At 48.2% G+C, this 24,638-nt stretch overlaps 1 protein-coding gene across 21 annotated transcripts in view; it reads right to left on the bottom strand.

Moving 5' to 3' along the window:
* The window catches only part of ADD1 (adducin 1), a 92,704-nt gene extending 68,432 nt beyond the window's left edge, over positions 1 to 24,272 (bottom strand). For 8 of the 21 annotated variants that reach the window (XM_055245554.2, XM_055245548.2, XM_055245555.2 and 5 more), the window contains exon 1: positions 24,092 to 24,272. The gene's annotated coding sequence lies outside the window, so the exon portion shown is untranslated. Of the gene's footprint in view, positions 1 to 12,883; positions 13,057 to 23,270; positions 23,385 to 23,596; positions 23,968 to 24,091 lie in introns of those variants that run through there. The other 13 variants (XM_055245557.2, XM_055245551.2, XM_063619671.1 and 10 more) reach the window with 11 other exon arrangements.
* Positions 24,273 to 24,638: the final 366 nt, after the last annotated feature.

Genomic DNA, 24,638 nt, shown 5'->3' with positions numbered 1-24,638 from the left:
CCTGCAGGGAAGCCAGGCAGTAAACACAATAAATAAGTAAATCACACAGTCTGTTAGAAGGCGACAAGTGCTATGGGTAGGGAACTGGAAGTCCAGGGGGTAGGGAGGTGAGTCATATCACTAAGCAGGAAGATCAGAGGAAAGCTCCCAGAGAAGGGGACAGCTGAGGAAGGACTCACAGACAAACAGGTGGTGAGAGCACTAGGCCAGGTGGCCATATATCCAGAAAGGCATTCCAGGCAGAGAGAAAGCTAGAGCCAAAACCCCAGGTAAGAATTGGCTTTTGTTTGGGAATGGGAGAGGGGAATAAGGCTGTCTGTTTATCATCTCCTTTAAGCATTAGATAGTTCAGTTACATTTTGGTAAATAAGCAAAGATAAAGAGAGGCTAAGAAAAGAGCATTCTGTTTAATTTTAAATAGAAAACTAATGTCAGGGGTAGGATTTGAATCCACAGCTCCTAAAACCCTGGTTTGAACCTCTGAGACCCACTCAGTGAAGCTGGTTTCAATTCCTTCTGACTGCATTCACTTTACCAGCATGCAGCAGCATCTGGCACAGCTGCTCCCACTTTCAGGAATCACTGTCCTCTTCCAGTTTTCAGACATCAGTTTCTGGTTTTCCTCCTACCTCTCCAGCTACTGCTGTGAGTCTCCCTTGCTGTTCTACCTCTTCTATCCAACTTCTACCTGCTGGGGTGCCCCAGTACCCTGAGCTGCTTCTCTTCCCTAGCTATATACCATTGCCTTAAGCCAGGGGTGTCCAATCTTTTGGCTTCCCTGGGCCACACTGGAAGAAGAATTGTCTCGGGCCACACATAAAATACACTAACACTAATGATAGCTGATGAACTTAAATCTCATAATGTTTTAAGAAAGTTTACGAATTTGTGTTAGGCTGCATTCAAAGCTGTCCTGGGCCACATGTGGGCAACAGGTTGGACAAGTTTGCCTTAAAGGATCGCACTGATCCAGGCCCATCCTTGGCTCTAAATACCACCTCCACCAGTGGTTCTCAGCCCTCATCATATATTAGAGCCACCTAGATAGATTTAAAACAAACCATGGCTAGACCCAAACCCAGACCCACAGAATCTGAATCTCTAGGAACGGAGCTTGGGCATGAGCATTTTTAAAGGTGAGTCACATATGCACTCAGAGTTGAGAACCACTGATTTATATACACTAATGGACCCCAGATTTTTATCTCTAGCCCTAAACTCTTCCCTGAGTCCAAACTTGCATGTCCAAATGCCAACAAAACATCTGTTTGAATATTTAAAGTCTACTGAAACCTAATTTACTCAAAATAAGACTCTTAATCTCTAGTCTTGTCTCTCTGCATCTAAACTCATAAACTCTTAATAATTCATTCTCCATAAAGGTATTAATATATTTAAATGTCGCACCCTACTTAATTTGGGAGTGGTAGCTCATGCCTGTAATCCCAGCACTTTGGGAGGCCAAGGACCACTTGGGGCCAAGAGTTCAACGGCTTCCCACAGTCCCTAGAATAAAATCTGCACTCTTGACCCCAATATGCAGGGGCCTTCCCAGTTTGGCCCCCAGCCCCCATGCTCACTTGCTCACCATCTCCCAGACACACTAGTCTCCCTTCTGTCCTGAAACACCCCCAGCCCCTTCCTGCCTCAGAGTCTTTGTACTTGCTGTCCTCTCTGCCTAGAACAAAGAATTTATTCCAGCTACTCTGAATGCCTTAGTCCTTATCAGTTAGGCTGCAGGTCAAATTTCAACTCTAAATTTTGAAGTTGGCTTCCCTGCCCACCCTATTTAGAACAGTCCCCACTCCCAGCTCTCTCAAATCACCCTGGACTTTTTGTGTTTTCTTACCCTACAAAGTACTTATATCATCACTATCAGGGCAGACTCTGGAGCCAGACTGCTTGAGTTCAAACTCCAGCTCAGCCACTTACTGACTCCGTAACTTTGGCAAGATTTCTTAACTTCTCTGGTGGAAGTTTCCACATTTGAAATATGAGTTTAACAACAGGTTAATGCATGTAAAATGCTTAGAATAAGTGCCTGACAAATAGAAAGTACTTAAATGTTAACTCTTAGTATTACTGTCAGAAATAAACTATCTCCCCTAGTATAAGAAAACTCCCAAGAGGACAAGAAACTTGTCTGTCTCATTCACTACTGTATTCACAGAGCTGTCATGTAATAGTCTCTCAATTAATACATATTAAAGAACAAATACATTTCCAGATCTAACATTTAGGACTAACAATGCTAATCTAAGTTTTGTTTCTAGAGGCATATGACTAAGAAAAACCTTTGCTTTGCTTCATTCAATCACAAGTGACATCCGACTGAAGAGACCCTTGGAGTACAGCAGCAAACTAAAACACTCCAAATTTCACTCACAAGTTCGCCACTCACAAGGAAATTCCAGACTGCAAATGGACAATCTGCATATCAAATTGGGTTTTGTATCTCTGAATTAAGAAGGTCTCACGTTTCCAAAATTACGTCAATTCCCAAAGTTGATAAAGCAAATGTAGCTAGTATGTCTGCCTCTAGATGGCTAGATCTGGAGACTAAAGCTCACACAAACAACTCTCAGAGGTAGGACAATAAGAAAAGAAGAAAAGGCGATTTCTAGACCTCAGGGAAGTTATAACTAAGTGAGCATGGTACCTGCTCACTTTATGAAACCCCATAAAGACTGCAGGAAGACTCAGCTAAGACAGGAAGCACAGATTGATCAGCCACATCAGTATAGAAAACTCTACGTAAGATTTTATAAGGAAGGAAAAAAACAACACTCTATAATCTAACTAAACACGTAAGGAGGGATTAACAGTACCAATCTGAGAATGTTTCTCCTGAAAAAAAAAAAATGGAGCAATATCTGGGGAATCATTTAATCATTATAAAACGGTAAGATGGAAAAGTATGTCATCATAAAGTGATCTTATGAATAACGCAGCTGCTGAATGAAATGGCGGCAAACAATGTGTCTAAAGTGGTAACTGCTTGAAGGGTAAGCCTGACACTGGAAAGGAAAACTTACAGTAAAGAAAACCTCCAAAATGGGTGAGGATTAAATAAAAAGTTTCACTTCCTTTTGGCTTACATACTCTGAAAAGGAAGCAGAGGCTATCACCAAAATTTCTCTGTTTTGGTAGATGGGAAATGTCTGCTTTGTTTTTGCTTTTTTGAGACAGGGTCTCACTGTTGCCAAGGCTGGAGTGTAGAAATGTCTACTTTATTTGGCATTTCTCTCAGTATGTGAGCATGAATTTTTTTATATGCTTATTTACATTTAAAATTTCCCATGGCCTGAGGAGCGCCTCTGCCCGGCCACCCATCGTCCGGGAAGTGAGGAGCGCCTCTGCCCAGCCACCCATCGTCTGGGAAGTGAGGAGCGCCTCTGCCCGGCCACCCATCGTCTGGGAAGTGAAGTGCGCCTCTGCCCGGCCACCCCGTCTGGGAAGTGAGGAGAGCCTCTGCCCGACCACCCACCGTCTGGGAAGTGAGGAGCGCCTCTGCCCGACCGCCCACCGTCTGGGAAGTGAGGAGCGCCTCTGCCCGGCCACCCATCCTCTGGGAAGTGAGGAGCGCCTCTGCCCGGCCACCCATCGTCTGGGAAGTGAGGAGCGCCTCTGCCCGGCTGCCCCGTCTGGGAAGTGAGGAGCGCCTCTCCCCAGCCACCCATCGTCTGGGAAGTGAGGAGCGCCTCTGCCCGGCCACCTATCGTCTGGGAGGTGAGGAGCGCCTCTGCCCGGCCGCCCCGTCCGGGAGGAAGTGAGGAGCACCTCTGCCCGGCCGCCCCGTCCGGGAAGAAGTGAGGAGCGCCTCTGCCCGGCCGCCCCGTCCGGGAAGAAGTGAGGAGCGCCTCTGCCCGGCCGCCCCGTCCGGGAAGAAGTGAGGAGCGCCTCTGCCCGGCTGTCCCGTCCGGGAAGAAGTGAGGAGCGCCTCTGCCCAGCCGCCCCATCTGGGAAGTGAGGAGAGCCTCTGCCCAGCCACCCATCGTCTCGGAAGTGAGGAGCGCCTCTGCCCGGCCACCCATAGTCTGGGAAGTGAGTAGCGCCTCAGCCTGGCCGCCCCGTCTGGGAAGTGAGGAGCGCCTCTGCCCGGCCGCCCCGTCTGGGAAGTGAGGAGCGCCTCTGCCCGGCCACCCATCGTCTGGGAAGTGAGGAGTGCCTCTGCCCGGCCACCCATCGTCTGGGAAGTGAGGAGCGCCTCTGCCCGGCCACCTATCGTCTGGGAAGAAGTGAGGAGCGTCTCTGCCTGGCCGCCCCGTCTGGGAAGTGAGGAGCGCCTCTGCCCGGCCGCCCCGGGTCTGGGAAGAAGTGAGGAGCGCCTCTGCCCGGCCGCTCCGTCTGGGAGGTCTACCACGGAGGCCAGAAGCAATGTGGGAGCTGGACGTGGTGGCTCACGCCTGTGGTCCCGACACTCTGGGGGGCGAGGCGGGTTGATCACTTCGGGCTAGGAGTTCAAGACCAGTCTGGCCAACTTGGCGAAACATGAAAAATACAACAGACAAACCAACCAACCAACTCAGTGACAACAAAACAGGTCTACCCTGGAGTCATACTCTAATTTTTTCTATTTTCCTCCCTTTCTGATCCTTTATCCCACTTTCTTTTTCTTCCTCTTCCTTCTCCCTCTTCTTTGTCAAATAGAGGATTGAGTTATTATCACTGATCCATATAAAGTCCCTCTCTCATTTATTTTAACTCCCACCCCCCATTTCTATTCCCCGACTTCCCATGTGCAACCTTCCTAATATGTTTGATACGCATCTTTTTGTTTGTATGTATTTTTAGAAAATGTTTATTGTTTTTGTGTGCAAAAAAAATTAATTAAAAAAAAAATTTCCCATGGCCTATTATGTCCTTTGTACACGTATCTGTTGAGATCTTGATGTATTTATTTCTACACATCTGAAAAAAAATAGTACAGGTATTGACCCTTCTATCATATTTGTCATTCTCAGACTATTATATTCTATAATTTTATTTTTCAATAAGAAAATATTTTAACATTTTGCATATTTAGGTTCACAAACCTTTTCCTTTGTGATTTCTTCTGGTTTTAAAAAGAAAGTTATCATTCCTTCCCAGGCACACATCTAATAAAATGTTCCAAGAAAATGTTAAGGAGTTATCTCTGATAAACATTTTATTTTGCTTTTTCTCCACAGTGCCTCTATAATTTTAAACATTTCTTTTTAATCCACTTGGGATTTATTTTGATGAATGATATGTTTTCCAGCTATCACATCATCAACAATCCCTTCTCCCCACGGACAAAGAGGCGCAGGGCCCAATGATGCAGGCTTTGACTTTGTACCAGCAACGCCCTACGATCACTTCACAGGCTTATTGTCTTCTGTACTTCAGTTTCCACATTTGTAATAAAATACACTCGGTGATATGTTCCCAGGTTGTTGGGGCAATTAGAAATAATAAATGTAGCCTTCCCTCCTTCCCTCCCTCCCTCCCTCCCTTCCTTCCTTCCTTCCTTTTCTTTCCCTCTCTGGCCCAGGCTACGATCTACTCGGCTTGCTGCTGCCCGCGCCGCGGACTGCCTGGGTCTGCCGGCGCGCGCCACCGCTGCCTGCGCGCCACCGCTGCCTGCCTTTTCTTCTTTGGATGCAGGCACGCGTTCGCCATCTTGGCCACGCTGGTCGCCAGCTCCTGACGCCGAGTGCTCTGCCCGCCTCGGCCTCCTGAGGTACTGGGACTACAGACGGAGTCTCGCTCACCCAGTGCTCGGTGTTGCCCGGGCTGGAGTGCGGTGGCGTGGTCTGGCCTCGCGGCAGCCTCTACCCCCCGGCCGCCTGCCTTGGCCTGCCAGGGTGCTGGGATTGCAGCCCCTGCCCGGCCGCCGCCCCATCTGGAAGGTGGGGAGCGCCTCTGCCCGGCCGCCCCGTCTGGGAGGTGAGGAGCACCTCTGCCTGGCCGCCCCGTCTGGGAAGTGAGGGGCGCCTCTGCCCGGCCGCCCCGTCTGGGAAGTGAGGAGCGCCTCTGCCCGGCCACCCACCGTCTGGGAAGTGAGGAGCGCCTCTGCCCGGCCACCCACCGTCTGGGAAGTGAGGAGCGCCTCTGCCCGGCCACCCCGTCGGGAAGTGAGGAGCGCCTCTGCCCGGCCACCCACCGTCCGCGAAGTGAGGAGCGCCTCTGCCCGGCCACCCACCGTCTGGGAAGTGAGGAGCGCCTCTGCCCGGCCACCCACCGTCTGGGAAGTGAGGAGCGCCTCTGCCCGGCCACCCACCGTCTGGGAAGTGAGGAGCGCCTCTGCCCGGCCACCCATCGTCTGGGAAGTGAGGAGCGCCTCTGCCCGGCCGCCCCGTCTGGGAAGTGAGGAGCGCCTCTGCCCAGCCACCCATCGTCTGGGAAGCGAGGAGCGCCTCTGCCCGGCCACCCTGTCTGGGAAGTGAGGTGCGCCTCTGCCCGGCCACCCCGTCCGGGAAGAAGTGAGGAGCGCCTCTGCCCGGCCGCCCCGTCCGGGAAGAAGTGAGGAGCGCCTCTGCCCGGCCGCCCCGTCCGGGAAGAAGTGAGGAGCGCCTCTGCCCGGCCGCCCCATCCGGGAAGAAGTGAGGAGCGCCTCTGCCCGGCCGCCCCGTCTGGGAAGTGAGGAGCGCCTCTGCCCGGCCGCCCCGTCCGGGAAGAAATGAGGAGCGCCTCTGCCCGGCCGCCCCGTCCGGGAGGAAGTGAGGAGCGCCTCTGCCCGGCCGCCCCGTCCGGGAGGAAGTGAGGAGCGCCTCTGCCCGGCCGCCCCGTCCGGGAGGAAGTGAGGAGCGCCTCTGCCCGGCCGCCCCGTCCGGGAGGAAGTGAGGAGTGCCTCTGCCCGGCCGCCCCGTCCGGGAAGAAGTGAGGAGCACCTCTGCCCGGCCGCCCCGTCTGGGAAGTGAGGAGCGCCTCTGCCCGGCCGCCCCGTCCGGGAAGAAATGAGGAGCGCCTCTGCCCGGGCGCCCCATCCAGGAAGAAGTGAGGAGCGCCTCTGCCCGGCCGCCCCATCCGGGAAGAAGTGAGGAGCGCCTCTGCCCGGCCACCCACCGTCTGGGAAGTGAGGAGCGCCTCTGCCCGGCCACCCACCGTCTGGGAAGTGAGGAGCGCCTCTGCCCGGCCACCCACCGTCTGGGAAGTGAGGGGCGCCTCTGCCCGGCCACCCACCATCTGGGAAGTGAGGAGCGCCTCTGCCCGGCCACCCACCGTCTGGGAAGTGAGGAGCGCCTCTGCCCGGCCACCCACCGTCTGGGAAGTGAGGAGCGCCTCTGCCCGGCCGCCCGGTCTGGGAAGTGAGGAGCGCCTCTGCCCGGCCGCCCCGTCTGGGAAGTGAGGAGCGCCTCTGCCCGGCCACCCATCGTCTGGGAAGTGAGGAGCGCCTCTGCCCGGCCACCCATCGTCTGGGAAGTGAGGAGCGCCTCTGCCCGGCCACCCTGTCTGGGAAGTGAGGAGCGCCTCTGCCCGGCCGCCCCGTCTGGGAAGTGAGGGGCGCCTCTGCCCGGCCACCCATCGTCTGGGAAGTGAGGAGCGCCTCTGCCCGGCCTCCCATCGTCTGGGAGGTGAGGAGCGCCTCTGCCCGGCCGCCCCGTCCGGGAAGAAGTGAGGAGCGCCTCTGCCCGGCCGCCCCGTCCGGGAAGAAGTGAGGAGCGCCTCTGCCCGGCCGCCCCATCTGGGAAGTGAGGAGCGCCTCTGCCCGGCCGCCCCGTCCGGGAAGAAATGAGGAGCGCCTCTGCCCGGGCGCCCCATCTGGGAAGAAGTGAGGAGCGCCTCTGCCCGGCCGCCCCATCCGGGAAGAAGTGAGGAGCGCCTCTGCCCGGCCACCCATCGTCTGGGAAGTGAGGAGCGCCTCTGCCCGGCCACCCACCGTCTGGGAAGTGAGGAGCGCCTCTGCCCGGCCGCCCCGTCCGGGAAGAAGTGAGGAGCGCCTCTGCCCGGCCGCCCCGTCCGGGAAGAAGTGAGGAGCGCCTCTGCCCGGCCGCCCCGTCCGGGAAGAAGTGAGGAGCGCCTCTGCCCGGCCGCCCCGTCGGTAAGAAGTGAGGAGCGCCTCTGCCCGGCCGCCCCGTCCGGGAAGAAGTGAGGAGCGCCTCTGCCCGGCCGCCCCGTCTGGGAGGTGAGGAGCGCCTCTGCCCGGCCACCCATCGTCTGGGAGGTGAGGAGCGCCTCTGCCCGGCCACCCATCGTCTGGAAAGTGAGGAGCGCCTCTGCCCGGCTGCCCCATCTGGGAAGTGAGGAGTGCCTCTGCCCGGCCACCCATCGTCTGGGAGGTGAGGAGCGCCTCTGCCCGGCCACCCATCGTCTGGGAAGTGAGGAGCGCCTCTGCCCGGCCACCCATCGTCTGGGAAGTGGGGAGCGCCTCTGCCCGACCACCCATCGTCTGGGAAGTGAGGAGCGCCTCTGCCCGGCCACCTATCGTCTGGGAAGAAGTGAGGAGCGTCTCTGCCTGGCCGCCCCATCTGGGAAGTGAGGAGCCCCTCTGCCCGGCCGCCCCGTGTCTGGGTAGAAGTGAGGAGCTCCTCTGCCTGGCCGCTCCGTCTGGGAGGTCTACCACGGAGGCCAGAAGCAATGTGGGGGCTGGACGTGGTGGCTCACGCCTGTGGTCCCGGCACTCTGGGGGGCGAGGCGGGTTGATCACTTCGGGCTAGGAGTTCGAGACCAGTCTGGCCAACTTGGCGAAACATGAAGAATACAACAGACAAACCAACCAACCAACTCAATGACAACAAAGCAGGTCTACCCTGGAGTCATACTCTAATTTTTTCTATTTTCCTCCCTTTCTGATCCTTTATCCCACTTTCTTTTTCTTCCTCTTCCTTCTCCCTCTTCTTTGTCAAATAGAGGATTGAGTTATTATCACTGATCCATATAAAGTCCCTCTCTCATTTATTTTAATTCCCACCCCCATTTCTATTCCCCGACTTCCCATGTGCAACCTTCCTAATATGTTTGATACGCATCTTTTTGTTTGTATGTATTTTTAGAAAATGTTTATTGTTTTTGTATGCAAAAAAAATTAATTAAAAAAAAATAATAATAAATAAATAAATAAATAAATAAGAAGTAATAAATGTAGAATGTGTAGCACAATGTCTGGCACACAGATGTCCCATAATAGTAAGTATGTTTATTATTGTTTGTTGAGCCATGGTCTCAAACTACGTGGCCAAGGCTGGTCTCAAACTCCTGGCTTCAAGTGATCCTCTGACTTCAGCTTCCCAAACTGCTAGAAATACAGGCGTGAGCCACTGCCTGGCCTTGGGTGTGGTTTTGAAAATGACTCTGAGTGAAGCAACTAAAGATAAGCCAACCATCCGTTTAACTGAACAAATGTGAGTGAACTTTAATGCACCCTATCCTGTTTATATTTCCAAAATCTGTCTGGTATCACTGGTGCAGAAAAGAATCTGGTTTGGGTGTTTATCAAAATTCCATTAGCCTTGCAATGCTGATTAATAAATGTGCCCAATTCCTATCTATGGTTTATACTCTAAGGCCAGACAACCCGGGTTCTGATCCCAGTTCACTAAACTGCGTAACCTTGGGCACATTTCTTCATCTCTCTCTATTTCAGTTTCTTCATCTGTAAAATGAGAATCATTATCTACTTCCTTGGTTTAAGATTAAACGAGTTAACTTAAGTGTTTAGCAAAAGGTACATAGTAAACAGTAAGTGGTAGCTATCACTATTATTATTAGCAGTAGCAGCAATAGCATCATCTTTAAAGACTGACTGAATCTCTTTAAAAAGGACACCAGAAGAACATTCTGTAATGGATACTAATTAACTGTCTTTCTTGGTATTTGCAGGGGGACACATATCTCCACCACACAGTAGAGTTCCCTCTTAGAGGCTGTTATCACTGCTTCGTTATGGTCATTTTTTTAATCCAACTGCCAGACTGCAAGCTTACTGAAGGCAAGAGCTATTACAATGCTTTACTTCCAATATTCCTAACACAATGCTCTGAATGCAGTAGATCTTAAATAAATGCTTATTAAATTACTATAATAAAAAAAGCAATGAGACAGAACCTTAGAAGCATGTATTTTCTGCCCCAGAAGGAACTTTAGAAGTCATTTTACAGATGCTAAAATCGAGTTCCAGAACAAAGCAATGATTTTACCAAAGTCTCGTATGCTGGCCATACTGGAGTCAGTTGCCTGGTATCATGGAAAACACAACAACACACCTCACTCGCTCCCTGGGCTGTCAAACCGTGCACTTTGGAACCAACCTCACACTGAATACACCTTTCACACGTTTTAAACTAGTGCTCAATCGCTATTTCCATTTGGAGACCTCAACTAAGGCAAATACTTGAAAATCCCTACCACTCAGATTTTCTTTTTGAGACAGGGTCTCGCTCTGTCACCCACGCTGGAGTGCAGTGGCACAATCTCAGCTCACTGCAACCTCTGCCTCCTGGGCTCAAGCGATCCTCCCACCTCAGCCTCCTGAGTAGCTGGGACCATAAGTGCACCCCATCATGTCCGGCCAATTTTTGTATTTTATGTAGAGATGGGGTTTCGATTTGCCCACACTGGTCTCAAACTCCTGGGCTCAAGCGATCCTCGAACTTCAGCCTCTTGAGTAGCTGGGACTCTGAGACTACAGGAGCACCACCATGCCTGCTAATTTTTAGAATAAAAAAAATTTAAAATTGAATTTTTCAGTCAAAAAATGAATAACAGCTTAGATACAAAGAGGAATGTGTGAATTAAAACACAGCTTTGAAAAAATTACCCTGGCCAGGTGTGGTGGCTCACATCTATAATCTCAGCACTTTGGGAGGCCAAGACAGGTAGATCATGAGGTCAGGAGTTTGAGACCAGCCTGGCTAACACGGTGAAACCCTGTCTCTACTAAAAATACAAAAAATTAGCCGGGTGTGGTGGCATGCGCCTGTAGTCCCAGCTACTCAGGAGGCTGAGGCAGGAGAACTGCTTGAACCCGGGAGGTGGAGGTTGCAGTGAGCTGAGATCCCGCCACTGCACTCCAGCCTGGGTGACAAAGTGAGACTCCATCTCAAAAAAAATAAAAAATAACAGAATAAGAAAGTTGGCTGGGTGTGGTGGCTCACAACTGTAATTCCAGCACTTTGGGAGGCTGAGGTGGGCAGATCACCTGAAGTCAGGAGTTTGAGACCAGCCTGGCTGACATGATGAAACCCCGTCTCTATTAAAAATACAAAAATTAGCCAGATGTGGTGGTGCACGCCTGTAGTCCCAGCTACTTGGAGGCTGAGACGAGAGAATCACTTGAACCCAGGACGTGGAGGTGGCAGTAAGCAGAGTTCATGCCACAGCACTCCAGCCTGGGCAACAGAGCAAGACCCCATCTCAGGAAAAAAAAAAAAAAAAACTCTAATAACCATTTACTTGAGTTACATGCAGAAACAATAAATAGAGAAGAGTAAATATTCCAAGAGAAAATGGCTGACAACTTCCCAGAGCTGAAAGTCACATGAATCTACAAAAACCAAGCAAAATAAATAAAGATAAATCCATACCTTACACACATTGTAATGAATATGCAGAACAGCCAAGGCCAAAATAAAGAAAAGAAAATTCTAACAGAAGCCAGAAGAAAAAAAGACAGATCACCTACAAGGGAATAACAAACTGACTACTGCCAAACCTGCCAACAGAAACAACAAAAGTAGAGAGCAGTAGGATAACTCCAAAATACTGAAAAGAAATAACTGTCAATCTGGATTTCTATATCAAGCAAAATTATCTTTTAAGAACTTAGGTGAAGGTTGGGAGTGGTGGCTCATGCCTGTAATCCTAGCACTTTGGAGGGCTGAGGTGGGAGGATACTTGAGCCTAGGAATTCAAGACCAGCCTGGGCAACATAATAGTGAGACTCGTCTCTATTTTTTTTAAAAAGAACTTGTGTGAAATAATTTCCGAGTAGCTGGGACTACAGGCACGTACCACCATGCCCAATGGTGGCTCACGCCTATAATCCTAACACTCTGGGAGACTGAGGAAGGCAGATCTCTTGAGTTCCGGAGTTCGAGACTAGCCTACACAACATGGCAAAACCCTGTTTCAACAAAAAAAATACAAAAATTAGCTGGGCATGGTGGCATGTGCCTATAGTCCCAGCTACTTGGGGGCTGAGGTGGGAGGATCACTAGAGCCCAGGAGGTCAAGGCTGCAGCAAGCTGTGATCGCACCACTGCACTCCAGCCTGGGCGACAGAGTGAGAACCTGTCTCAAAAAAAAGAAAAGAAAAAAACTTGTGCACTCCAGTCTCAGTGTCAGAGCAAGATGGTGTCTCTCTAAAAAAAAAGTCTGAACTGAAACACTGAACAACAGCAGCATGTAACTTGAGATTTGAATAATTGGAATTAAAGAACTTTCATGCCTTTGCTGTATCTAGGATGGCAACAGAATATTAGTTTTAGACTTCATTAAATATGCATAGCAAAATTTCCAGGGCAATCACTAAAAGAATATTAAGAGTATGTCATTTCCAAACCAAAAGATGGAAGAATATAAAGAAAAACAAACAACTCCCAGTTGTTTAAAAAGGCAAGCATGGGGAGAAAAGACAAACAGAACACAAAACCTAAGATGATAAAGAAAGTACAAATTTATCAGAATCATGATAATATAAATGTACTAAATTACGCCAGTTAAAAGACAGAAATTACAGGTAACTTATAAGAGACACTCTTTTAGTAAGCTGAGTAATGGTCCCCAAGTTAACAGGTCCGAATAATGCCTGGAACCTGTAAATATTACTTTATATGGCAAAGACTACAGATATAATTAAGTATTTCGGGATTGTGAGATTATCCTGGATTACCTGGGTGGGCCCTCAATGTAATCACCAGTATCCTTATAAAATCAAGGTGGGGGAGATTTAACCACACAGAAGACAAAAAAGCAATCTGACCTGGGTCACAAAGACTGGAGTGATGCAGCCACAGCCAAGGAATGTGGCAGCCATGAGAAGCTGGAAGAGGCGAGGAACAGATTCTCCCATACGACCTCCAGAGGAAGAATGCACAGCCCTAGCGACACCTTGATTTTGGTCCAGTGATATTGTTTTCAAACTTCCAGCCTCCAGAACTATGAGAGAATAATTTCTGTTGTTTTAAAGCACCACGTACGTGGTAACTTGTTACAGGAGCCACAAAAAACTCATATACCCATGAAATAGAACACAGTCTGAAAATAAATGGACCAAAGTACAAATACCAGGCAAGCACCAACCAAAACAAAGCTGGAGTAACTATATTAATATCAGACAATGAAGACCAAGAAAATAAAAGCATTTATTCAGAATGGAAAAGGCCATAAACCCAAGTACAATTCAACAGGAAGATGCAAAGTATAAGGTTACACACACCTAATAAAATACTGTCAACATATATGAACCAAAAATTGCTAGAACTCACAGAGAAACTGACAAATCTATCATAATGAGATTACCATAATAATCTACCACATTGCTCAAATCAGTAACAGTAAATAGGAAATATGAGCAATGCAAGCAACAAGTTAGATCATTAGAGATATACAGAACCCCGCACCTCCCTGCTTTCTCACACAAATTAAATACATATTCTTTTTTGCTTGCTTGCTTTTTTAAGATGGAGTCTCATTCTGTCGCCCAGGCTGGAATGCAGTGGCACGATCTTGGCTCACTGCAGCCTCCACCTCTTGGGTTCAAGCAATGCTCCTGCCTCAGCCTCCCGAGTAGCTGGTATTACAAGCGTGTGCCACCACGCTGGGCTAATTTTTTTGTATTTTTAGTACAGATGGGGTTTCACCATGTTGGCCAAGCTGGTCTCAAACTCCTGATCTCAGGTGATCTGCCCACCTCAGCCTCCCAAAGTGCTGGGATTACAGGCGTGAGCTATTGCACCCAGCCCATATTCTTTAGAATACAAAGAATGTTTATAAACATTCATGTCATATCTGGCAATAAAGAAAATCGCAACAAATTCCAGGAAATCAGCAGCACACAAGCCGTTTCTCTGGGTGCAATGCAATTAAAATATAATAACAGCCAGGTGCAGTGGCTCACGCCTGTAATCCCAGCACTTTGGGAGGCCAAGGCAGGTGGATCACCTGAGGTCAGGAGTTCAAGACCACCCTGGCCAACGTGGTGAAACCCCGTCTCTACTAAAAATACAAAAACCTGCCAGGCGTGGTGGTGGGCACCTGTAATCCCAGCTACTTGGGAGGCTGAGGCAGGAGAATTGCTTGAACCTGTGAGGCGAAGGTTGCAGTGGGCCGAGATTGCACCATTGCACTCCAGCCTGGGCGACAAGAGCAAAACTCAGTCTCAAAGAAAAAAAAAACAACATAATAACAGAAGAGTTTCTTAAAACCATATATTTAGAAATTCAAAGGTACATTTTAAAATAATTTATGGGCCAAAAAAGAAATCACAATGAAAATTTAAATATACATCACTTAGTAACAAAAATATTACAGTTGGAAACTACTGGCTTCACTGAAGAGATGCTTCTAGAGAGCTATATAGCCTTAAACACTTATATTAGAAAAAGACGCCGGTGGCTTACACCTGTAATCCCAGCACTTTGGGAGGCTGAGGTGGGCAGATCACCTGAGGTCAGATGTTTGAGACCAGCCTGGCCGACATGGTGAAACCCTTATCTCTACTAAAATTACAAAAATTAGCTGGGTGTGGTGGGTGCCTATAATCCCAGGTACTGGGGAGGCTGAGGTGGGAGAATTGCTTGAACCCGGGAGACAGAGGGTGCAGGGAGCCAAGATTGTGTCCCTGCACTCCAGCCTGGGCAACACAGTGAGAACCTGTCTCAAAAAAAAAAAAAAAAATGTAAGTAACAAACTTCTAAAAAGTTACAAAAAGAACAGAGTAAACCCCAATCTAGCAACCTGTACATTCATTATGCTTTAAACACTATATGTAATTTGTATCCTTAAAACAACTCTGATGGTTAGATTACAGCTATTTCCACAGCTGCAAATGTCCTTGCTTATCTGAGTTTAAAAGCACCTTCAGGCCTGCCTGGACAACATAGCAAGGCTTTGTCTCTACAAAAAAAAAAAAAAATTTTTTTAGTTAGCTGGGTGTGGTGGAGTGGATCTGTAGGCCCAGCTGCTCAGGAAGCTGGGTGGGAGGACTGCTTGGGCCCATGAGGTCAAGGCTGCAGTGAGAGCCACGATCGCACCACTGCACTTCAGCCTGGGTGACAGAGCAAGACTCTGTCTCCAAAAAAAGAAAGATATTTCCTGCTTAACAATCAAACACCTAGTACAGAAAATAGAAGACACTGAATGCTGCAGACACCCTAGGTCAGTGACATTGCTGGTGATTCTGTTGTCAAAGCATGTGTGCTTCAGTCCCTGGAGACGTTGCTCAGAAAAAAACTGAAATGGAGTATCTGGAAACCCCATCTCTACAAAAAAAAAAACACAAAAGCTGGGCGCGGTGGCTCACGCTTGTAATCCCAGCACTTTGGGAGGCCGAGGCGGGCAGATCACGAGGTCAGGAGATCGAGACCACGGTGAAACCTCGTCTCTCCTAAAAATACAAAAAAATTAGCCAGGCATGGTGACGGGCGCCTGTAGTCCCAGCTACTCAGAGAGGCTGAGGCAGGAGAATGGCGTGAACCCGGGAGGCGGAGCTTGCAGTGAGCCAAGATCATGCCACTGCACTCCAGCCTGGGCGATAGAGCGAGACTCCGTCTCAAAAAAAAAAAAAAAAAAAAAAAAAAAAAAAAAAAAACATAAAAATCAGCCAGGTGTGGTGGGGTGCACCTGTAGTCCCAGCTACTCAGGAGGCTGGGGCACAAGAATCACTTGAACCCAGGAGGCGGAGGTTGCAGTGAACCAAGATCACACCACTGTACTCCAGCCTGGGCGAAAGAGCAAGACTCTCTCTCAAAAAAAAAAAAAAAAAAAAAAAAAAGAAGAAGAAAGAAAAGAGGCCGGGCGCAGTGGCTCATGCCTGTAATCCCAGCACTTTGGGAGGCTGAGGCGGGCGGATCACCTGAGGTCAGGAGTTCGAGACCAGCCTGAACACGGGGAAACCCCATCTCGACTAAAAATACAAAAATTAGCCAGGCGTAGTGGTGCATGCCTGTAATCTCAGCTACTCGGGAGGCTGAGGTAGGAGAATTGCTTGAACATGGGAGGCGGAGGTTGCAGTGAGCCGAGATCGAGCCATTGCGCCCCAGCCTGGGCAACAAAAGCGAAACTCTGTCTTAAAAAAAAAAAAAAAGAAAGAAAGAAAAGAACAAAAACTGAGTATCTGGATGGTGGGGGTCATCTATTTCCCCTAAAGACTGGTCAATTAACATCACATCCCTTCCTACTGAAGTAGACACTCAGACCAAAAGGGAGTTCATTCTATGAGACTAAAGACCATTCCTAACCTTCTTTCCTGCCTGAAGCCCTATGTGACAATAACTTGATTAATGGTATCATCTGGCAACAAGGTTGGCCTTTTAAGAAAATCTTAGAAAGCATGGTTTAACCACGAAGTTCCTACCAAACTGCAAACACATGCAGCTGTATCAGACAAAAAAAATACCTCTACACAGGCTTTATTTTGAGAGAGAGGGAGAGACAGAGAGACAAAAAAGAGCTACAGGGCTCTCTATTGCATCTTCTGTGTCTTTCCCTCTTAAGGCCTGCTCTTCCATCCTGTATGTTCTGGAAAAGAAGGAAAGAAAGCACACTGACAGAATCCTCACATACTGTAAGCATTGTAAGTTTGCTTACCACAGCCTCATACCTCCAGTTAGATATGACTGTTATTATTATTACTCCTATTTCTGCAGATGAGAAAAATTAGTTCAGAGAATTTCACCATTTTGATCCAGGGCCACACATTTTGAGTGGCAATATTTTTAAAAATTAGCCAGCTGTGGTGGTATGCACCAGTAGTCCTAGCTATTCCAGAGGCTGAGGTGGCGAAGATTACTTGAGCCCAGGAGTTCCAGGTTACAGTCAGCTATGATTATACCACTGTTCCCCAACCTGAATAGTAGAGCAAGACTCTGTCTCTAAATGAAGTACACAGAGTTTTAGTGTATTCAGAGTTGTGTAACTAATCATCACAATCTAACGTTATAACATTTTCAACACCCAAAAAGAAACCCTATACACATTAGCAGTCATCATTCCTCATTCCCACTCCACTCTCTCCGGCTGGAGCCCCAGTCAACCCCAAATCTACTTTCTTCCTGTATAGATTTGCCTACTGGGGGTCAGGTACAGTGGCTCACACCTGTAAGCCCAGCACTTTGGGAGGCCGAGGAGGGTGGGTCACTTGAGGTCCGGAGTTCAAGACCAGCCTGGGCAACGTGGTGAAACCCCACCTCTACTAAAAATACAAAAATTAGCCGGGCATGGCCAGGCGCGGTGGCTCACACCTGTAATCCCAGCACTTTGGGAGGCCAAGGCGGGCGGATCATGAGGTCAGGAGATTGAGACCATCCTGGCTAACACGGTGAAACCCCATCTCTACTAAAAATACAAAAAATTAGCCAGGCATGGTGGCAGGCGCCTGTAGTCCCAGCTACTCAGGAGGCTGAGGCAGGAGAATGGTGTGAACCTGGGAGGCAGAGCTTGCAGTGAGCCGAGATCATGCCACTGCACTCTAGCCTGGGCGACAGAGTGAGACACCACCTCAGAAAAAAAAAAAAAAAAAATTAGCCAGGCGTGGTGGCACACACCTGTTCCCAGCTACTCAGGAGGCTGAGGCAGGAGAATCGCTTGAACTTGGGAGGTGGAGGTTGCAGTGAGCCAAGATCGTGCCACTGCACTCCAGCCTGGGCAAGACAGTGAGATTCAGTCTCACAAAAAACAAAACAAAACAAAAAGATTTGCCTATTGGAGACATTTCACATAAGTAAAATCATGAAGCACGTGGTCTCTTGTGTCTGGCTTCTTTCACTTAGCATGTTTTCAGAGTTCATCCATGTTGTACCAGCTATGAGTGCTTCAATCCTTTTTATTGCCAAATACTATTCCATCATATGAACAGACCACATTTTGTTGATCCACTCATCAGCTGATGGACATCTGGGGTGTTTCACTTTTTGTCTGTTAAACATAATGCTGCTCTGAACATTCACACACAAGCTTTTGTACAGACATACGTTTTCACTCGGCCTTTGCATTCTCAAAGTGTTTTCACAACATTCTCTCTTTCATGTATTACATGGCTACTTAATTTTCCAATGGAGAAAACTGAGGCTTGGGGCAGCTAAGTGACTTTCTCACCCACTCAACTACCCTCAGCAAACCATAGTAAACCCATAGTGAAGAGCCAGTGCTCCTTTCATAATACCACTGCCTATGGTTATGGCTCTCTCTCCTCTGAAATAAATTTCAAGCGACAGTGTGCAGATGACGGAGAACATTTTTTAGGTAAGGAACTCCCTAAATCATTCTCAATAAGTTAATCCACAAAGCAAATTTAAATTAAGCCCTTCAGAGTAAGAGAAGGAGAGAAGTGTTTGGGATGGGATATTCCAAAGGTCCCTCCCAAATGATGACTTTCTCCTCCCCATGCAAACAGCCAAAGCTGCTATTCCAGGCTGCAGAGGCACATATGTAGTTACATCTACTGCGCCCCATTCCTGAGGCATGCCCTTTCCAGCAAAATTTGAGATATACCTGTGGGTTCTGTCCCCTAACATCAGCCCCAGATGCCAGACGCCCTGGGCCCAAGGCCTAGATGCAGAGCTCATCTGTTCTGATACAGATAACAGTATTTTGGAGGCATATATTGCTCAGATCAAATGTATGAACCCTCTTTCCCAACCTCATGAAGTACTGTCTAGGGTTATAATATTTCTGGTAATAAAGTTCAGAAAAAAATAATAATTATATTAATAATATAAGTCATTTGCTGACAGCTTAGTAGGTACCTTTTGGCATTTACTTCATTTAATCCTCACAATAACCATGTAAGATAGGGACTACTGTTACTTTAGTGTCCATAGTTCATTATGTGGAGAAAATACACAGTTGGTAGGAGTATAAACTGATGTAACTTCTTAGGAGGATAATCTGGAAGCATCTACGGAAAGTAAAAGTGCAATTACTCTTTGACATGGCAATCTCACTTCTGAGAATGTATCTATAGATATACTTCATAGGTGCCCAAAGATGGAAATGTAAGACTATCAAATGGGGCCAGGAGGGTAATTTGGAAATGTCTATGCAAATGAAAAGTGCAATTATTCTTTGACATAGCAATTTCATTTCTGAGAATGTATTTATAGATGTACCTCGTAAGTGCCCAATATGGAGATGTAATATTAATTGGAGCACTGCTTATAACAGTAAAAACCTGGAAACAGGTCAGGTGCAGTGACTCATGCCTGTTATCCTGGCATATTCAGAGGCTGAGGCAGGAGGATCACTTGAGACCAGGAATTCAAGACCAGCCTGAGCAACACAGCAAGACCCTATCTCAAAAAAAAAAAAAAAAAAAAAAATTAGCCAAGCCCGTTGGCATGAACCTATACAGTTTTAGTTACTTCGGAGTCAGAGGTGGGAGAATGGCTTAAGCCCAGGAGTTCAAGGTTGCAGCAAACTATGATCACATCACTGTATTCCAGCCTAGGTGACAAAGCAAGAGTCTGTCTCAAAAAAAAAATTAATTAATTAAATAAATATATACTCAACATGTTTAAGCTAACAGTTATCAAAAACAGTGTTACACATTGTAACAACTGTTTAAAAAGATACTTCTAGAAATATTCAGCTCAAAAGGCAATCTGTATTAAATGTGCTTCCCCTCATTCCTTTAAACTCAAGGTTCCTCAATGTAGAAAGGGCAGAATAAGCACTAACAATTAAACAACTCTGTTAAAGTTTAATATTATGCTAAGATTCCTATTTATTTATTTTTTTTTTTTTTTTTTGAGACGGAGTCTCACTCTGTCCCAGGCTGGAATGCGAAGGCATGATCTCAACTCACTGTAACCTCCGCCTCCCGGGTTCAAGTGATTCTCCCACTTCAGCCTCTTGAGTAGCTGGGATTACAGGCATCCACCACCAAGCCTGACTAATTTTTGTATTTTTAGTACAGACAGGGTTTCATCACGCTGGCCAGGCTGGTCTAGAACTCCTGATCTCAGGTGATCCACCTGCCTTGGCCTCCCAAAGTGCTGGGATTACAGGTGTGAGCCATCACGCCCAGTCTTGCCTCCCACTCTATTCAAAGTCATCCCTCTGCTCACTGAGATAGATGCATATCTGGTTGCCTCCTTTGGAAAGGCTTATCAGAAACTCAAAAGAACGCAACCATTTGTATCTCACTTACTTGTGACCCGGAAGCTCCCTCCCTGCTTCAAGTTGTCCCCGCCTTTCTGGACTGAACCAATGTACTTCTTGCATATATTAATTGATGTCTCATGTCTCCTTAAAATGTATAAAACCAAGCCGTGCCCGACAACCTTGGTCACATGTCATCAGGACTTCTGGAAGCTGTGTCACAGGCACACATTCTCAACCTTGGCAAAATAAACTTTCTAAATTAACTGAGACCTGTCTCAAATTTTCGAGGTTCACGTGTTCATCTTGTTCTGAGACTGAAATGTGTACGGTGTGGGTTGAAACAGTGAGCAAGTAGAACCAAAATGTTTGGCTTAGAAGAAAAGTAGATACAGGTATATAAAATTGAGAAGGTTGAGTAGAATCCTAGTCTTACTTCTTCTTTTTTTTTTTGAGACGGAGTTTCGCTCTTGTTGCCCAGAATGGAGTGCAATGGCACCGCAACCTCTGCCTCCTGGGTTCCACCGATTCTCCTGCCTCGGCCTCCCTAGTAGTGGGGATTACAGGCATGCACCACCATGCCCAGCTAATTTTTTGTATTTTCAGTAGAGATGGGGTTTCACTATGTTGGCCAGGCTGGTCTCAAACTCCTGACCTCAGGCGATCCACCTGCCTCAGCCTCCCAAAGTGCCGGGATTGTGAGCGACCACACCCAGGTTGTTTTTTGTTTTGTTTTTGTTTTCATTTTTGTCTTTTTGAGACGGAGCGAGACTCCGTGTCGCCCAGGCTAGAGTGCAATGGAGCGATCTCCACTCACTGCAAGCTCCACCTCCCGGGTTCACACCATTCTCCTGCCTCAGCCTCCCGAGTAGCTGGGACTACAGGCATCCGCCACCACACCCAGCTAATTGTTGGCATTTTTAGTAGAGACAGGGTTTCACCATGTTAGCCAGGATGGTCTCGATCTCCTGACCTCGTGATCCGCCCGCCTCAGCCTCCCAAAGTGCTGGGATTACAGGCGTGAGCCACCGTGCTCAGTTTTTTTTTTTTTTTTTTTAAAGAGACAGAGTAGTGCAGTGAAGTGATCATGGCTCACTGCAGCCTCGACCTCCCAGGCTCACAGGTTTGTACCATCTTAGCCTCAGGAGCAGCTAAGATTACAGGCCCACCCTAGCATGCCCAGCTTCATTGGTTACTTTTGAAGGATGTTAGCAAACCAATTCATTATGTGAAACCTAGTAAATAATGTAGAAGAATTAAGTATTTATCCTCCCTTTTCTTAAGAGATACCTGAAGATAACCAAATAGTGGAGGCATGAAAAATTCTCTTTATAAAAATATTCGATTTAATAAAAGAAGTTATAGAATTCAAATATCAATATATTCAATGCTTACTGAAATGAATGTAGGCACTGACAATCAAGGGCTGCGAACAAAAACTACTAATCATTTCTGCCTACTTACCTACGAAGTTTGCTTGACAAAAATAAAGCTAACTCTGATCACACCTTTAGATCTAACCACCAGTTTTCAGTAAATTCTGTGAAACTACGCCACAGAGTAAAATTGAGATTGTGCCTAACTCCACATGACAAACTACCAGGTTTCATCAATAAATAAATTACAAGAGAAAACTAAATATGGAGGGGAAACTATCAATTAAAATGAGTCACACTGTGTGGATAGCATGTGGATCCAGATTGAAATTGTTAAGAAAAAAAAATGAAAATTCTGAAAATTTTAACACTGGCTGCATATTTGAAAGTATTAAGGAATTATTCATTTTCTGTGACAGTGGTACTCATCTTTACCTTTTTTTTTAAGTCTTTCAGATATACATACTGAACTATTTAACGGTTAAATGGTATCTAGGACTGCGGGGATACGATGAAGCAAGATTGACTGTTGAAACTGGATGAGAAAAGGGGTTTATACTATTCTCTCTACATATGTGTATATGTTAAGAGGTAGAGGTAAACATGGAAAAAAAGAAAGGAAGGGCAGTCAATCTAACTCTAAGTTTCAAGTAATAAATATTTTGTTATCTTTCAAAGCATTTCAGTATTTACTTTTCTTATTCAATTCAAAGACTATAAGAACTAAAAACTAATAATCATGTAAATAAACAGTTTTTATGACAAAATCAGTAACAAAAAACTGAACACCAAACAAAACCTTCTCAGTATATCAGATAATCACATCAAAAGAATTAAGGGGAAAAAATGACCAGCTTGTACAAAGTATATTTTAGAAGAAAATTATCTCACAATTCGGGGACTGGCTAGAGTTTAGACTCACATCACTCAGCGACTCTCCGAAACTTTAAAACCTAAAGACACCACAAGTAGAAAACTAACAAATCATACCAGGTGTCCATACCATTGTAAACCACATCGAAACTCTGAAAAGCAGTTTTGACTGCCCAAATCATCCACTTCCTTAAAAGACAACTTTACTATTCTAGTTTTCCCCACTGTCAAAATGAAAGTATATTAAAATTTTAACGTAGGCCAGGCTCGGTGGCTCCCGCCTGTAATCCCAGCACTTTGGGAGGCCGAGGCGGACGGATCACGAGGTCAAGAGATTGAGACCATCCTGACCAACATGGTGAAACCCCGTCTCTACTAAAAATACAAAAATTAGCCGGGCGTGGTGGTGGGCACCTGTAGTCCCAGCTACTTGGGAGGCTGAGGCAGGAGAATCGCGTGAACCTGGGAGGCGGAGATTGCAGTGAGTCGAGATCGCGCCACTATACTCCAGCCTGGCGACAGAGCGAGACTCCATCTCAAAAAAAAAAAAAAAAGGTATCATCACAGGCCTTTGTCCATTCAAGACTCCAAAGTTTACAAACTCACTTTCATACAATTCACACCCTCTGCCTGAAATGCCCTCCTCTCTCTGGTGCCTGCTGAACTCCTACTCATCCACTCCAATCTTCTTTTCACTAGGCGCCTCTACTCATAGACACAGTCGACCTATCAGCATTCTATTTCCTATCCCCATTAAGATCTCAGTCAATTTTTCACACAAAAAATCTTTCTATAACTTACCAGTAATGCATACAGCTATCAGCTATGTTTTTGGTCTTTGGAGATACGACAATTGCTTTTTGTCTTTCTAGGCATAAATTATGCTCAAACCAACAACAGTTTCAGGCAAACCAAAATATGTTTTTCAAGGTGGGTATGCATAAAGCGAATGCAAATTACCTCCCAACTATCTTGAGCCATTACAAGAGCAAAGATAAAAGTCATCGTAATAGGGAAAGGCCCTCTGACATCTCCCAAAAAACGAAAATAAAAGATTAAGAAAAAAGAAAAGAGAGGGAGGGCAAAGGTGACCAACAGCCCCATCGCTGATAAAGTTCCAGGATTACCTCTTGAGCGTCCGTCGGCAGATACGGCTTTTCTCTTTTGGCAGAAGCCGTCGTTTTTAAATACGAGAGCCGACAGGCAGGACCCAGATGCGTCCCTACACAAACCTTGGAGCCACCAGCGCTGCGGACCGCGGAACCGGTCTCACAAGCAGGATGCTGACCAGCGTCCAGCCAGGGTCCTCCTCCTCCGCCCCTACCCCTGCAGCCCACCAGCCGGCCAGGAACGAGCGGCCCGGGAGAAGCCTAGTCCCCGGGGTCCTATCCCGATGAAAGATCTGCGGCGCCCTCGCTCCCCGGCTCGGCCCAGGCCGACGGCCCCGCGGGGACCCCTCCAAGACGCCCTCGGCGCCGCAGCGGCCTCCCCGCCCCCCGCGCTGCCAGGGCCGCTGCAGGCCCCGCGGCCCCCGCCCGCTGCAACCGCGGCCCAGTTCCCCGCGCCCCCGCCGCCGCCTCAGTCCGAACCGCGCCCCCGCCGCCCCCGCTCGCGAGCCTCACCTCAGAAGCTAATCGTGGGCAGCGCGCGGGATTCTGGGGTCCCAGTGCGGCCACCGCCCGTCGGCTCCGGCTTCGGCTCCGCCCCCGTCCCCTGGCCCGCAGCCGCGGCCCGCCCGGCCTCTCCGCCCCTCAGCCCCTCCGTTCGCCCCCACCGCCCAACCTGGGTGCGGCCTGCGGCGCTGCAGCCCAACAACGCGCCGTCCCATAGGCCGAGCCGCGCAGCACTTCCGAGCAACGTACCCTGCGATTGGTGGAACCCATGAGGGGCGGGTCCCCTGCGGGCAGGGCGATTGGACTCGCCAGGCCCGCCTCGGGGTGACCCCGCCGGGGCCTGCGGAGGCTCAGGGTGCCGCGCGGAGTGCACCCTGGCCGGCAGCTTCGGGCGCCAGGTCATGGCTTCACGATGACCAGGTCGGCTGCGGCGAGCCCCTGCCGGGTCCGCTGGACACGGTTTCATTGTGATTGACCTGCGCCGGAGGGGCTGTCGGAGCCCGGGGACCCTGCCCCCCCGCCGCCCGCCCAGTGCACTCCCGCGGCCGACGGGCCC

Source organism: Symphalangus syndactylus, chromosome 16 (assembly GCF_028878055.3).
Source record: "Symphalangus syndactylus isolate Jambi chromosome 16, NHGRI_mSymSyn1-v2.1_pri, whole genome shotgun sequence".
Taxonomy (NCBI): Eukaryota; Metazoa; Chordata; class Mammalia; order Primates; family Hylobatidae; genus Symphalangus; species Symphalangus syndactylus.
This window is presented reverse-complemented; position numbering and strand designations above follow the sequence as displayed.